The 17,848-nt window shown below is 36.8% G+C and overlaps 1 long non-coding RNA gene across 1 annotated transcript; it reads right to left on the bottom strand.

The window, feature by feature from the left end:
• Positions 1-234: 234 nt before the first annotated feature.
• LOC141278196 (uncharacterized) lies at positions 235-5,993 on the bottom strand. The gene is made up of 3 exons (XR_012330543.1): positions 5,938-5,993; positions 831-1,252; positions 235-335 (listed from the first exon to the last, which is right to left on the bottom strand). It is a non-coding gene; the product is annotated as an uncharacterized lncRNA (long non-coding RNA).
• Positions 5,994-17,848: the final 11,855 nt, after the last annotated feature.

Below are 17,848 nucleotides of genomic sequence, written 5' to 3'. Positions count from 1 at the left end.
TGAAATTTTTTAAATATTTTGTTTTTTTAAAAAATTTACCTAATCTAGCTTCAAAATCTAATTAACTGAATGTTTATTTCAGAACCAATTTGTAAAGAAAGACTACACTAAAGTTAAATTTTGTGTGGTTACAAGTTGTTACATATTTATAACTAAGTCAAGGCTGTATAAAATCTAAGCAAATTTTAATCTCTTACAAGCAATTTATTATCTAGAAATGTATATAAAGATTGATTAGAAGGCATGGAAGCTCTGTGCCCCTTCCCACATACCTGCCCTGTGCATCTTCCATCTGGCTGTTCCTGAGGTGTTTCCTTTTATAATAAACTGGTAATCTCGTTTAAAAAAAAAAAAAGATTGATTAAATTCTGCATGCCTAAATTTCATCTAATTTAAATCACAAAGCATAATGTTAGCTCTTTTAAAATGAATTGTATTCCTTAATACTGAACATTCTAATTCGGCACATACGTCTTGATAGATTGATAAGCCTTCAGTGATCATAATTATAATGGGTAATCTATTAGGCATAGCATCAGCATTTGGAAGGATGCTCAGATATAGTTCATAATCAATAAGAAATAAGCCTGAGTTATTAGAAGATTGAGAATATGCTGGTGTCTAGAAGACAGTTCAACATAGTTATGCTTTTTCCATTAAGTGATTACTATTGATATTTAGTTTTAGTTCTCCCAAGGCAGACTTTAGGATGAGGGTTGGGATGCAAGTAGTTTATCTGGCATATAATCTCAGGAAGCACAGTTAGAGAGTGAGGGAATGAGACAGGGAAAGGAAGAAGGCCAATAAAGGGTGTGTTGATAAATAGTTACCATGGGACACTGAGGCTCAATCCTGCAGCGTATCATCACAAACAATGTAGAACATGCCACAGAACTGTCCCACTGAAGAGAGAAGAACATGAGATATTTGTCTGTGAACTTCTATTCTTCATTCTTAAGTCCCTGGCACTTCCCTCCTGCCCAATGCCCAGGCTGAGCATGCTCCTTAGCTGAGAAAATGCCTTTAGGTAGAAAGATTCCAGAAGCCTTAAAGATGTATAGAAACTGTCTGCAGGTGACTTCTTGGGTAGACAGAGGAAGTATGAGCAGGAAACAACAGTGACAGCCTCAGTCACCATTCTCTTGATACTATGTCCACCTCAGCTGGGCAACCAGTCATTCTTCTTGTCTGTGGTCTCCACTTCCCTCATGCTGCAATCCATCTTTTCCATCTCTCTCTCTTTTCTCATGAACTCAGCGGGACAAGAAAATTACTCAGGCATTACAACATGCATTTTTATTGCCCTGAGATTATTTTGTTAATTCTAAGTGGTTTAATGATCATGTTTAACAATTATTCACTACCAGGAAATATAACATACAAAAAATCATAAGTGGTATTAATATAAGTATGTAAAAGTCAGAAACAACTCAGTATTTTTTTTTAACCTAATCTGCCCCAGCCAATCTTTGGTCATCTTTACACAGAGTTGCTGTGTTAAAATCCAGCTTCAAGAATAACTCTTTCACCTGCTTTTGACCAGATCCCTCATTTTATCTACAGACATGTCAACTTAAATACCCATGACCTCAGCAGGTAAAGATGTAAGGGTTGCTCACTAAAACAGATGATATTTTAGAGTCAAGTTCATATTACTGTCCTCTAGTTGCAGGTTCCTAGATCAGACTTCTCTATCTCTTGGAATTCAAATTTTACTATCTTGATCACAACTGTCAGTCTAACTTTCACCTCTTTACTTATCTACCTGGATTTTTGCCATCCCAATTCTTCCTGAACTTGGTAATTAAATAATCCTCAAGTCTTATTTTCCCTGTCTAGGATCTGTTCTCCTAAAAGTATTCCAGTATACCATCTAGTCCTGGCTTCCATGTCATGAAGACTGCCTCATTGCACCCATATAACTATTGCTTAGTAATTCAAACAAGTATTTACTGAGTACCTACTATGTGCCATACATTGTTGTGGAGCTGAAACATGGCAATGAATAACAGATCAACTTCTAGCTCTCAAAGAACTTAAATTATCGTGGGATGGCTGGTCAGGTCAAATGCCCTGTTTAAACATGTATATACCATTTAACACTGGAGAAAGCAACTAAAAAACAATTTGCAAGACTTGAAATGCAAGCCTTCTGGATAAAGTATGGAAAATAGTCATTAATTTTCAGATTATTCCAAAATAACCTCTGCCAAAAATCTTTGAGAAACAAACAAAAAAATGAGAAAAATATTTGGCCTGCCTGTGGTTGATAATTTTTTAAAACCATTATCAAATACCTCAAATTGTACCACCTTAATTTTTTTTAATTTGGAAATGGAGTGATTTGCTTATTTGTTCATCCATTTACTCATTCAACGTATATATTTTGAATGTTTGTTATGTATCAGAACAGAAGAGGCCACTGCTTCATGGAGCTAATTTTCCAAGTAGAAGGACCCAGACTAAGTAAGTGAACAAATAATGTGTGATAGGAAATAACCTGTGTGCACTGACACAGAAAGACGGGTTGGGGTGGAGAACAATTATTCACATAAACAGAGAATGTCTCCCTGAATAGTTGAACATCAAGGAGTGAGACTCTTCAGCCATTCAAAATGCAAACATAATATAATGTGTGTAAAATATTCTCATGTGCATTAACAGCAATTATAATATCCCTGCCCTTTATTTCTCACTATCTCCCACAAAATTCACCTTTGTTCTAAAAATGTGATGTGACCAAAATTCCCAAAGTTTAAACCAAGAGAAAGTTTGAATGGATGTGAAACAAGGACTTGGAATATAATTGTTCCTTCAACATTAATTATACTGTACCTTTTGAGAAGCTATAATCAAGAATTGAAAGCTGCTTTTTGTCTTAGGTTCAAAATCATGAAGCAACAATTTTACACAATGAATGTATCTTTGTAAGAAATTCTGAAACAGAATGTAATGACCTGGCTACAATTTCCTAAATGAAAGTCCAGATAAGGGATACTGCCTACATGCTCTTTTTCTAGGTTTATTTTGTTGATGCTCTTCTGGAGACATGGGAGGTTAGAGGTCAAATAGACGAAGGTACAATAATGTAAGCATTCAGCACAAATTTTTTTTTTTTTTTTTTTTTTTTTTTTGCGGTACGCGGGCCTCTCACTGTTGTGGCCTCTCCCGTTGCGGAGCACAGGCTCCGGACGCGCAAGCTCAGCGGCCGTGGCTCACGGGCCTAGCCGCTCCACGGCATGTGGGATTTTCCCGGACAGGGGCACTAACCCGTGTCCCCTGCATCGGCAGGCGGACCCTCAACCACTACGCCACCAGGGAAGCCCAGCATAAATAAATTTTAAAGGAGCTTTTGAAAAACCAAATATGGCTTTAAAGCATGAGAACAAAAAATAATTGTTAGCCAAAACAATGTTCAAGAAAATAATTTTGTTTTTATCCACCAAAAACTAAACAAGCTATCTATTGCTATCTCTGTTGACCTTATTGATGTATATAAATGCAGATGTTGTTATTACTTGGTGTCATCTTCGTATTTTTATATTTTTTTAGTAATCCTATCCACCTGTATTTTCCAAGTATCATTTGGTTCCTTTTCCTACTTCCTGGTGCTTAGAGGAAAACACAGGGACATAGAGACCAGAGACCATGTCTTTTTTATCTTTGTTTCATTAGCATTCATCAAAATATTTAATTCACAATAGGTCAATAGTGAACAAATAATTAAATGAATGAATAGGTCAATAGTGAACAAATAATTGAATGAATGAATGAATAAAGGAATGAATGAATAAAAAGTCAAAGGAGCATTTGACCCCCAAAGGAAATTATGTCTTGAGCAACTACTATGGGATCATTATAGACTATATATTAGTACTCAGGCACTAGGAAATATTTAATTGTAGTGGCATAAATTCAGATGAAATTACCTTGGGAAATTAAGTCATACTGAATAATTATATTTTATTTAAACAAACTGCAAAGGATGGCATTTTTTCCAACAAATACTTTTATTATTTTATTCCCACTTTTTAAAAAATCTTCACTGACCTAATGTTTCAGATGAAGAAGTTAGTCTTAAGAAATTTTCTTTTGTTTTTCAGTATGTATTATGAAAACCAGCAAATTTACACAGTGCCATTGATATGATCCTCTACCTTATCCCCAACTGTAATGATAATGAACATAGATTTCATTTCTTATTCAAAGAATTAATAGTTTACATATTTTTTACCAAGAATAGAGTACCCCTGATTAACTAATTTCCCTGTCTCTTTTCTTGGAAACCTAATGGTTCTAATTACCCAACTATACAATACGGATCTCACTTTGCTATAAGACCCTCAAAATTATTCTGGAAATAATCCTTAGCAAGAGAGTGCAAAACATTATGAGAAATGTCAGCCTATAGGTAGAGAAAACATCATTTTGATGTTCAGATGGCTTTTATTTATACATACACATGCACATACCACACAAGGATTATTAAGAATCTTCCCTTTTAAAAATACACTTTAATTACTAAAGTTACCTATTTTAAAACCAAAATTTTCCTTAAACTTATAAGCCTAACTTACAAATATCATGATTGTATTTAAGTGTAGCAAATTTTAGTGATCCATTTTAAGGAAGGCTTTAATTAATATGTGTTCCCATTTATAAATTTTGTTAATTTAACTTCATTAGTCACTTAAACTGAATTCATAAATATATCTTATTACCCTTTAAATACTTTTTAATTCTCTGGCTGAATAAATTTTCCCAGGTATATAAGTAATTCTTTAAAATCCAGTAGGGCTTATGTAATATTCTACTAAATGTTCTGATACTATTTATAAATTGGTGAGATTTCAATTTAAAGTCACAAATTTAAATCAATTACTCAATAGCACATTTTAAGTTGGATGTGTAAGACTGACTTACTACTCTAAAAGGTGAAAATCTGTTAAATATTTCAAGTAACTGAAGTACCAAATATGCTTAGATTTCTCAACACACAAAAAAAAAACATAAATAATATACGATTTTCTTGAACATTTTTCTCCTTAACTACATATAAATTTTGCCATGGCTAAAAGATGCTGTAGGGCTCCCCTGGTGGCACATTGGTTGAGAATCTGCCTGCCAATGCAGGGGACACGGGTTCGTGCTCCGGTCTGGGAAGATCCCACATGCCACGGAGCAACTGGGCCCATGAGCCACAACTACTGAGCCTGCGTGTCTGGAGCTTGTGCTCCACAACAAGAGAGGACGCGATAGTAAGAGGTCCACGCACCGTGATGAAGAGTGGCCCCCACTTGCTGCAACTAGAGAAAGCCCTCGCACAGAAAACGAAGACCCAACACAGCCAAAAATAAATTAATTAATAAAAAAAAAAAAGATGTTGTAATAAGTTACATAATGGTCTCCAAAGATGGCCACATCCTAATCTCTGGACCCTATGAATATATTACCCTACATGGCAAAGAAACTTTGCAGGTATGATTAAATTAAGGCTTTGAGCTAGAAGATTATTCTGGATTAACCAGGTGGACCCAATTTTATCACAAGCTCCTTAGAAGGGATAGATAAAAGTGGGAGAATCAGAGAAGGAGACGTGATTACTGAAGCAGAGGTTACAGTGATGAGATGACTGGCTTTGAAGGTGGAAGGGGACCACAAGTGAAGAAATGCTGGCAGCCTCTAGAGGCTGGAAAAGGTAAGGAAAGGGATTCTCCCCTGGAACTTCCAAGAGGAATTTAATCCTATCAACACTTTGCTTTTAGCCCAATGAAACTTACCTTGAACTTCTGACTTCTAAAACTATAAGATAATAAATTCGTGTTGTTTTCAGCAACTGACTCTGTAGAAACTTGTCACAGCGCCAATAGTACACTGATACAGATGCTTACCCACCAAGGAAACAATTACACTATTTCAAAGAAACTGAAGGCTTACCTTCTTAGCTGTTGAGGTTGCATCATACCCAGAGAGTTGGTCTAGTATGCTGATTTCCTTCCTTTTGCTGAAAATGATGAAACATACTGAGTCCTAGTTATAGTCCATAAAAGGAGCTAAGTTATTTTTTAAAAAAACAAAAAGAAGAAGTTTTTTGGCTCATATCCCTTACTGTCACTGAATGTTGTAGCTCATCTATAACAGAGGTCTATGAAACCTGCCCGGGTTGCTACATCAATTGATTTTATATCACATTATTTCACTTATCTGATATTTAAATATCTCCCACTCTAAATCTAAAGACTATTGAATTTGATGGAATATTGTGTTGTTTTCTCCCTTCCTGTCTGATCAAATAATACAATTCCTAAAGACAATAAAATAACATCCAGTTGAATAATTCATGATTTTGTCTGATTTTATGACCACAGAATAATTAGAAATGAAGAAGGGGAAATCATACTATTTATTGATTACTTTACACTCAGAAGCTGTTCTATTGAACTTCGGGATCATTTCTACTTTTTGGTTATTGTCAATAAAGTTACTGTGAATATTTGTGTACAAGTCTTTGTGTGGATATACTTTTTCTTTTCTAACACCTAGGAGAAAAATCATAGGGTCACATAGTAAGAGTATATCTAAATTTCTAAGAAATGCCAAAACTTTTCGAAAGTTGCTGTACAATCTTACACTTCCACCAGCCACCTATGAGAGTTTTCATTGTTCTACATCCTCTCCCACACTTACCGTGGTTAGTTTTTTTAACTTTATCCACTCTAGTGGATGTGCAATAGTATCCCATTATGGATTTAATTTGCATTTCTCTGATTTCTGATGATGTTAAGCATCTCTTCAGATTATGTGTCTTCATTTATAAAGTGTCTTTTTCAAGCTTTCGCTCATTTTTAGTTAGGTTATTTGTTCTATTATTGAGTTATAAAAGCTCTTTGTATATTCTGGATACCAGTCTTTTGTCAGATATACATAGTGCAAATATTTTCTCTAACTTTTCATTTTCTCAGTGGTAACTTCTGAAGAGCAAGAGTTTTAATTTGATTAAGTCCAATTTTTAATGTTTTCCTTAACAGTATTGCTTGTTTCTCCCTAGGAAATCTTTATGTAACACAAGATCACAATGATTTTCTTCTATTTTTTTTTCTGGATGTTTTCTACTTTTAGCTGTTGACTTTTTGTTCATTTTGAGCTCATTTTTATATAAGGCATGAAGTAAGGGTCAAAGTCAAGGACCATAGATCTATATTTGGTGTAGGTTACAAGGAGAATATATTTGTCACAACTTACAAACTGTACAACAAAAATAAGTGCAATTTAATGTAAATTATCACTCAATACAGTTGATTCAAAAATGTGTCATACTGGGAGACCTTCAAGATGGCGGAGGAGTAAGACGTGGAGATCACCTTCCTCCCCACAAATACATCAGAAACACATCTACATGTGGAGCAACTCCTACAGAACACCTATTGAACGCTGGCAAAAGACCTCAGAGCTCTGAAAAGGCAAGAAACTCCCCACATACCCAGGTAGGGCAAAAGAAAAAAGAAAAAACAGAGACAAAAGAATAGGGATGGAACCTGCACCTCTGGGAGGAAGCTGTGAAGGAGGAAAGGTTTCCACACACTAGGAAGCCCCTTCACTGGTGCAGACGGGGGATGGCAGGGGGGAAGCTTCTGAGCGACGGAGGAGAGCGCAGCAACAGGGGTGCAGAGGGCAAAGTGGAGAGACTCCCGCAGAGAGGATCGGTGCTGAACAGCACTCACCAGCCTGAGAGGCTTGTCTGCTCGCCCACCAGGGTGGGCGGGCGGGGGCTGGGAGCTGAGGCTTGGGCTTTGGAGGTCAGATCCCAGGGAGAGGACTGGGGTTGGCTGTGTGAACACAGCCTGAAGGAGCTAGCCAGGAGGGAGTCCAGGAGAAAGTCTGGACCTGCCTAAGAGGCAAGGGACCATTGTTTTGCGGTGCGCGAGGAGAAGGGATTCAGAGCACAGCACAAACGAGCTCCAAAGATGGGCGCGAGCCACGGCTATCAGCACGGGCACCAGAGACGGGCATGAGATGCTAAGGCTGCTGCTGCCACCACCAAGAAGCCTGTGTGCAAGCACAGGTCACTATCCACACCTCCCCTCCCGGGAGCCTGTGCAGCCCGCCACTGCCAGGGTCCCGTGACCCAGGGACAACTTCCCCGGGACCGCACGGCACGCCTCCGGCTGGTGCAACGTCACACCGGCCTCTGCCAACGCAGGATCACCCCACATTCCGTACCCCTCCCTCCCCCTGGCCTGAGTGAGCCAGAGGCCCCTAATCAGCTGCTCTTTAACCCCATCCTGTCTGAGTGAAAAACAGACGCCCTCAGGTGACCTACATGCAGAGGCGGGGCCAAATCCAAAGCTGAACCCCAGGAGCTGTGCGAACAAAGAAGAGAAAGGGAAATCTCTCCCAGCAGCCTCAGGAGCAACGGATTAAATCTCCACAATCAACTTGATGTACCCTGCATCTGTGGAATATCTGAATACACAACGAATCATCCCAAAATTGAGGCAATAGATTTTGGGAGCAACTGTAGACTTGGGGTTTGCTGTATGCGACTGACTGGTTTCTGGTTTTATATTTATCTTAGTTTAGTATTTAGAGTTTATTATCATTGATAGATTTGTTTATTGATTTCGTTGCTCTCTTCCTTTGTTTTTTAATATATATATACATTTTTTTTTCCTTTTTCTCTTTTTGTGAGTATGTATGTGTGTGCTTCTTTGTGTGATTTTGTGTGTATAGCTTGCTTTTACCATTTATCCTAGGGTTCTGTCTGTCCTTTTTTCCCTTTATTTTAAATATAGTTTTTAGCACTTCTTATCATTGGTGGATTTGTTTTTTTGTTTGGTTGCTCTCTTCTTTCTTTCTTTCTTCTTTTTTTAATTACTTTTTAATTTATTTATTTTTAATAATTTTTATTATTTTAATAAACCTTTATTTCTTTTTATTTAATTAATTAATTTATTTTTTTCTCCCTTTTCTTCTAAGCCATGTGGCTGACAGGGTCTTCGTGCTCCGGCTGGGTGTCAGGACCATGCCTCTGAGGTGGGAGAGCTGAGTTCAGATCATTGGTCCACCAGCGACCTCCCGGCTCCATGTAATATCAAATGGTTAAAGCTATCCCAGAGATGTCCTTCCCAATGCTAAGACCCAGCTCCCCTCAACAACCAGCAAGCTCCAGTGCTGGACACCCCATGCCAAACAACTAACAAGACAGGGACACAACCCCACCCATTAGTAGAGAGGCTGCCTAAAATCATAATAAGGTCACAGACACAACAAACCATACCACCAGATGCAGTCCTGCCCACCAGAAAGACAAGATCCAGCCTCATCCACCAGAACACAGGCACTAGTCCCTTCCACCAAGAAGCCTACAAAACCCACTAGCCAGTGGGGGCGGAAACCAAAAACAACAGTAACTACAAACTTGCAGCCTGCAAAAAGGAGACACCAAAAAAAGAAGGTAAGAAACATGACAAGACAGAGAAACACACAGCAGATGAAGGAGCAAGGTAAACACCCACCAGACCAAACAAATGAAGAGGAAATAGGCAGTCTGCCTGAAAAACAATTCAGAGTGATGATAGTAAAGATGATCCAAAATCTTGGAAATAGAATGGAGAAAATACAAGAAACATTTTGACAAGGACCTAGAAGAACTAAACAGCAAACAAACAATGATGAACAACACAATACATGAAATTAAAAATTCTCTACAAGGAATAAATAGCAGAATAACTGAGGCAGAAGAACGGATAAGAGACCTGAAAGATAAAATACTGGAAATAACTACTGCAGAGCAGAGTAAAAAAAAAAAGAATGAAAAGAATTGAGGACAGTTATAGAGAACTCCAGGACAACATTAAATGCACCAATATTCAAATTATAGGGGTACCAGAAGAAGACGAGAAAAAGAAAGGGACTGAGAAAATATTTGAAGTGATTATAATTGAAACTTCCCTAATATGGGAAACGAAATAGTCAATCAACTCCAGAAAGCACAGAGAGTCCCATACAGGATAAATCCAAGGAGAAAACACCAAGACACATATTAATCAAACTAACAAAAATAAATACAAAGAAAAAATATTAAAAGCAGCAAGGGAAAAACAACAAATAACATACAAGGGAATCCCCATAAGGTTAACACCTGATCTTTCAGCAGAAACTCTGTAAGCCAGAAGGGAGTGGCAAGACATATTTAAAGAGATGAAAGGGAAAAACCTACAACCCAGATTACCCTACCCAGCAAGGATATCATTCAGATTCGACAGAGAAATTAAAACCTTTACAGATAAGAAAAAGCTAAGAAAATTCAGCACCACCAAACCAATTTTACAACAAATGCTAAAGGAACTTCTCTAGGCAGGAAACACAAGAGAAGGAAAAGACCTACAATAACAAACCCAAAACAATTAAGAAAATGGTAAGAGAAATATACATATCGATAATTACCTTAAATGTAAATGGATTAAACGCTCCCACCAAAAGACAAAGACTGGCTGAATGGATACAAAAACAAGACCCATATATATGCTGTCTACAGGAGACCCACTGCAGACCTAGGGACACATACAGACTGAAAGGGAGGGGATGGAAGAAGATATTCCATGCAAATGGAAATCAAAAGAAAGCTGGAGTAGAAATTCTCATATCAAACAAAATAGACTTTAAAATAAAGACTATTACAAGAGACAAAGAAGGGCACTATATAGTGATCAAAGGATAAATATAAGAAGATATAACAATTGTGAATATTTATGCACTCAATATAGGAGCACGTCAATACATAAGGCAAATGCTAACAGCCATAAAAGGGGAAATAGACAGTAACACAATCACAGTACGTGATTTTAACACCACACTTTCACCAATGGACAGATCATCCAAAATGAAAATAAATAAGGACACACAAGCTTTAAATGATACATTAAACAGGATGGACTTATTTGATATTTATAGGACATTTCATCCAAAAACAACAGAATACACTTTCTTCTCAAGTGCTCATGGAACATTCCTCAGGATAGATCAAGCCTTGGTAAATTGTTAAAAAAAATTGAAATTATGGGTTTCCATGGTGGTGCAGTGGTTGAGAATCTGCCTGCTAATGCAGCGGACACCTGTTCAAGCCCTGGTCTGGGAAGATCCCACATGCCGCGGAGCAACTAGGCCCGTGAGCCACAACTACTGAGCCTGCACATCTGGAGCCTGTGCTCCACAACAAGAGAGGCCACGATAGTGAGAGGCCCGCGCACCATGATGAAGAGTGGCCCCCACTTACCACAACTGGAGAAAACTTTCACACAGAAATGAAGACCCAACACAGTAAAAATAAATTAATTAATTAATAAACTCCTGCCCCCAACATCTTCAAAAAAAAAAAAAGAAAGAAAACCACAGCTTTTCTCCTTTAAAAAAAACAACTGAAATTGTATCATATATCTTTTCCGACCACAATGCTATGAGACTAGATATCAATTACAGGGAAAAAAATCTATAAAAAATACAAACACATTGAGGCTAAACAATACACTACTTAATAACCAAGAGATCACTGAAGAAATCAAAGAGGAAATAAAAAAATACCTACAAACAAAATGACAATGAAAACACAATGATCCAAAACCTATGGGATGCAGCAAAAGCAGTTTAAGAGGCAAGTTTATAGTAATACAATCCTACCTCAAGAAACAACACATCTCGAATAAACAACCTAACCGTACACCTAAAGCAATTAGAGAAAGAAGCACAAAATAACCCAAAGTTAGAAGAAGGAAAGAAATCATAAAGATCAGATCAGAAATAAATGAAAATGAAATGAAGGAAACAATAGCAAAGATCAATAAAACTAAAAGCTGGTTCTTTGAGAAGACAAACAAAATTGATCAACCATTAGCCAAATTCTTAGAAATGCACAACCTTCCGTGACTGAACCAGGAAGAAAAAGAAAATATAAACAGACCAATCACAACACTGAAATTGAAGCTGTGATTAAAATTTTTCGAACCAACACATACCCAGGACCAGATGGCTTCACAGGTGAATTCTATCAAACATTTAGAGAAGAGCTAACACCTATCCTTCTCAAACTCTTCCAAAATATACCAGAGGGAGGAACACTCCCAAATGCATTCTGTGAGGCCACCATCACCCTGATACCAAAACAGGAAAAAGATGTCACAAAGAAAGAAAACTACAGGCCAATAACACTGATGAACATAGATGCAAAAATCCTCACCAAAATACTAGCAAACAGAATCCAACAGCACATTAAAAGGATCATACACCATGATCAAGTGGGGTTTATTCCAGGAATGCAAGGATTCTTCAATATATGCAAATCAATCAATGTGATACACCATATTAACAAATTGAAGGAGAAAAACCATATGATCATCTCAATAGATGCAGAAAAAGCTTTTGAAAACATTCAACACCCATTGAGGATAAAAACCTTCCAGAAAGTAGGCATACAGGGAACTTACCTAAACATAATAAAGGCCATACATGACAAAGCCAAAGCCAACATCATTCTCAATGTTGAAAAACTGAAAGCGTTTCCTCTAAGATCAGGAACAAGACAAGGCTGTCCACTCTCACCACTCTATTTCAACATAGTTTTGGAAGTTTTAGCCACAGCAATCAGAGAAGAAAAAGAAATAAAAGGAATCCAAATCGGAAAAGAAGAAGTAAAGCTGTCACTGTTTGCAGATGACATGATACTATACATAGAGAATCCTAAAGATGCTACCAGAAAACTACTAGAGCTAATCAATGAATCTGGTAAAGTAGCAAGATACAAAATCAATGCACAGAAATCCTTTGCATTCCTATACACTAATGATGAAAAATCTTAAAGAGAAATTACGGAAACACTCCCATTTACCATTGCAACAAAAAGTACCTGGGAATAAACCTACCTATGGAGACAAAAGACCTGTATGCAGAAAACTATAAGACACTGATGAAAGAAATTAAAGGTGATACAAAGAGATGGAGAGATATACCATGTTCTTGGATTGGAAGAATCAACATTGTGAAAATGACTCTACTACCCAAAGCAATCTACAGATTCAATGAAATCCCTAAGAAACTGCCACTGGCACTTTTCACAGAACTAGAACAAAAAATTTCACAATTTGTATGGAAATACAAAAGACCCCGAATAGCCAAAGCAATCATGAGAAAGAAAAATGGAGCTGGAGGAATCAGGCTCCCTGACTTCAGACTACACTACAAAGCTACAGTAATTAAGACAGCATGGTACTGGCACAAAAATAGACACATAGCTCAGTGGAACAGGCTAGAAAGCCCAGAGATAAACCCACACACATATGGTCAACTTATTTTTGATAAAGGAGGCAAGAATATACAATGGAGAAAAGACAGCCTCTTTAATAAGTGGTGCTGGGAAAACTGGACATATACATGTAAAAGAATGAAATTATAATACTCCCTAACAGCATACACAAAAATAAACTCAAAATGGATTAAAGACCTAAGTGTAAGGCCAGACACTATCAAACTCTTAGAGGAAAACATACGCAGAACACTCTATGACATAAATCACAGTAAGATCCTTTTTGACACACCTCCTAGAGAAATGGAAACAAAAACAAAAATAAACAAATGGGACCTAATGAAACTTAAAAGCTTTTGCACAGCAAAGGAAACCATAAACAAGACAAAAGACAGCCCTCAGAATGGGAGAAAATATTTGCAAATGAAGCAACTTACAAAGGACTAATCTCCAAAATTTACAAGCAGCTCATGCAGCTCAATATCAAAAAAACAAACAACTCAATCCAAAAATGGGCAGAAGACCTAAATAGACATTTCTCCAAAGAAGACCTACAGATGGCCAAGATGCACATGAAAAGTTCCTCAACATCACTAATTATTAGAGAAATGCAAATGAAAACTACAATGAGGTAATCACCTCACACTGGTTAGAATGGGCATCAACAGAAAATCTACAAACAACAATTACTGGAGAGGATGTGGAGAAAAGGGAACCCTCTTGCACTGTTGGTGGGAATGTAAATTGATACAGCCACTACAGAGAACAGTATGGAGGTTCCTTAAAAAATTAAAAATAGAACTACCATACAACCCAGCAATTCCACTACTGGGCATATACCCTGAGAACACCATAACTCAAAAAGAGTCATGTAACACAACGTTCATTGCAGCTCTATTTACAATAGCCAGGACATGGAAGCAACCTAAGTGTCCATCGACAGATGAACGGATAAAGAAGATGTGGCACATATATACAATGGAATATTACTCAGCTATAAAAAGAAACGAATTTGAGTTATTTGTAGTGAGGTGGATCGACCTAGAGACTGTCATAAAGAGTCAAGTAAGTCAGAAAGAGAAAAATAATTACCATGTGCTAACACATATATATGGAATCTAAAAAAAAAACAAAGTTTCTGCACAACCAAGGGGCAGGACAGGAATAAAGACGCAGACATAGAGAATGGACTTGAGGACACGGGGTGGGGAAGGGTAAACTGAGGCGAAGTGCGTGAGTGGCATGGACTCGTATATACTACCAAATGTAAAATAGATAGCTAGTGGGAAGCAGCTGCATAGCACAGGGAGATCAGCTCGGTGCTTTGTGACCACCTAGAGGGGTGGGATAGGGAGGGTGGAAGGGAGGGAGACGCAAGAGGGAGGAGATATGGGAACATATGTATATGTATAGCTGATTCACTTTGTTATAAAGCAGAAACTAACCCACCATTGTAAAGCAATTATACTCCAATAAAGATGTTAAAAAAATGTATCATAAAATCATCTTACAAATGTTAAGACCTGTGACTAATATAAAGATCAATAAAGAACAGAAATTTCTCAAAGACTTTTTCTAATCTAATAATTTAACTATATTGTTTTGTGCATTTGAAAGTCACTAAGAGAGCAGATTTTAAGAGTTTTCATCACATGAAAAAAAAAATTATAACTCCGTGTATTGATGGATGTTAACTAAACCTATTGTGGTAATCAATTCACAATAGTTGCGTATATCAAATCATTATGTTGTACACCTAAAACTAATACAATGTATGTCAATTATATCTCAATAAAAAAGAGGGGGAGGGACTTCCCTGATGGTCCAGGCTTCCAATGCAGGGGACGCGGGTTCAATCCCTTGTCGGGGAACTAAGGTGCCACATGCCACGGGGCAACTAAACCTGCGTGCCGCAACTACTGAGCCCGCGCCTCAACTAGAGAAGCCCACACGCCACAACTAGAGAGAAGCCTGCAACGAAGAGCCCGCGTGCCGCAATGAAGACCCAATGCAGCCAAAAAGAAAAAGGGAGGGGGGGAAATCTAATAGGAAAGAGTAAAAATACACATAAAGCAAAAAACAATGTGTACATTTATGAAAAATTATAGCCTATACTCCTAAATATTTTGGTTAATCAATCTTTTTCTTAGGGAGTATGTTGCATAAGAAAAAACAATATACTCAAAAGAACCATAGTCAATTTTTAATTATCCACTTTATAATCTGTACACTCCAATTTTTATTTGCCCCATCATCCATATTTCCATCATCTTCCATATGTCGATCAGTTACATATTTTAGGCAATATGAACATATTTTATTTTTAGCATAAGCAAACCTAAATAAAATATGCATTCCAATGCCTCAATAATACTTTAGGGAATTATCTGCTAATCTATTAGTAGATATAATTAGAAGTTTAGTTTACCTTATATAATGTTCTCTATATTATTAATATTATTATATTTTGGTAATAAATAGCAGCTATAATTTTAGTCCTTTATGTAAAATTTGGATATGTTCTATCATCTAATATTTCTCCTATTATTATTTTGAAAAAACATTGAAATACAGAAAGCTTCAATAGATAATATAAAAAGCATTCATCTAATCCATATAAAAAAGAACAAAAGTTACCATTTATTTCATCTATGCTTCAAATTAAAATATATAAACTTCCACATAAAGTCATAGTTCCAATATCATTCTCTTCTCTCCCATCCATCACAGAAATAATCATTATTATGTAATTGGTGTTAATTTGACTATTCATGTTTTGAGAGAGGGAGAGAAACAGAGAAAGACAAACAATTCACAAACACACACACTCACAGAGTTCAGTAATTTTTGTCATTGCTTTTAATTTGTGTAAATAGGATTCTACTCTATATAACACTCAGAAAGTTGCTTTTTTCACTTATATATTTTCTAGAGTTATTAATGTTAAGTTACATCTGGTTCATTTATTTTAACTGCTATTTAATAATCCATTGTATGAATACATCCTAATTGATTTTTCCATTCTACCACTAATGGACATATAGATTGATATTATAAATAACATTGTAACGAACAACTTTTCACTTCTCCTTCTTTTGTACATGGGAAGGATTTTCTTAAGGGTAGCACTGTCCAAGATAACTTTTTTCAGTGATGGCAATTCTCTGTGCCGTGGCTAGAGAGCAACTTGAAATGTGTCTAAAGTGACTGACGAACTGAATTTTTCATTCTTTTAAATTCTAATTAGTTTAAATGTAAATTTAAATAGCTATATGTGACTAGTGGCTACCATAGTGGACAGGAGAGCTTTAGAACCTATGCCCAGAAGGAAAACTGCTAGGCCCTGTGGCATATCCATTTACAAAAGTTTACTGATTTTTACTCTCCAAAGTGACTGTGCCAGTTGATGCTCCCACCAGCAGGGTTACCACTGTCCCACCCTCTGGACAACATTTGTGCTTGTCAGACATTTCCCTTTTTCTCAATCTGAAAAGGTCAAAATTGTACCTTGTTTTTGCTTTAATTGGCATTAATCCTGTTAGTAGTAAAAAATGAAAACTTTTCATAATTTTTATTGACCATCTGGGTTTCTGCTTCTCTGAAGCAGATATTGTCTGCATATCTGTATACTTTTTCCAACAGGTAATGTCTTTTTTCCTTGTTAATTTATAAAAGTGTTTATAATTCCTACTCCTTCCCATTCCTACCCTGACAACTCTCTCCAAAAAAATCTCCTGGATTTATTAAAGTATTTTTCATCACCCTGTTTAACCCCTTTTTATACAGCATAGAGCTGGGCACGTACTAATGCTGACAGTAATCATTTCCCAATCTCACCGAAGGTCCAACATGGAGGTTTGGCACCTTGCCTTCCAATGTGGAAGATATAGTACCTAGTCTGTTCTTGGTACTGGGGTCTCAGGTGGAGCTAAGTAAACAGAAAAAATTCCACTTTTGTATCTTATTTACATTTCCACAAGCATTTGAGTATACTCTTTAGATCTGCTTTGAGATGAGTGTATTTATAGGATATTTATCAGAAATGCTGAGCAAATTTGGGAATTCAGCATATTAATGAGCAAAATTTTATAGGTCTATACATACACGAATAAAGGCATATATAATGAGTTCTTGAATAAATGATTTTATTGTATTTAATCTGTTGAATATCACAATCTTGCTGGGACCATCTTTTGGACTCATAAAGAACAAGAACAACAGCATAAACACATCCTCATCCTCAGAGACATACTGCAAACCAAAATGCAGAAGCAACAATAAATAGCTCCTTTACCGTCAGTAACATAGAGAAAGGGGGATCAAAGCAGCAACTCCACCAACCATGTGTTACATTATGGGAAATTTGAATATGGAGAAATGCATTTCTCCTTTATTTATTTTTTTGGAGGAGGCAGCCATAGGAATTTCAATTTATAGCCATTGATGATCACTTCTATTTAGAATAATTGGCGAAAGAGTGAAGCAGTGACTGAGACTAGGCAGGAGATAAGATAGGTGTATTCAGTGCAAGAGGAGTTCAATTTCTCCAACAAA

The sequence above is a fragment of the Tursiops truncatus genome, chromosome 3 (assembly GCF_011762595.2).
Source record: "Tursiops truncatus isolate mTurTru1 chromosome 3, mTurTru1.mat.Y, whole genome shotgun sequence".
Lineage (NCBI taxonomy): Eukaryota > Metazoa > Chordata > Mammalia > Artiodactyla > Delphinidae > Tursiops > Tursiops truncatus.
This window is presented reverse-complemented; position numbering and strand designations above follow the sequence as displayed.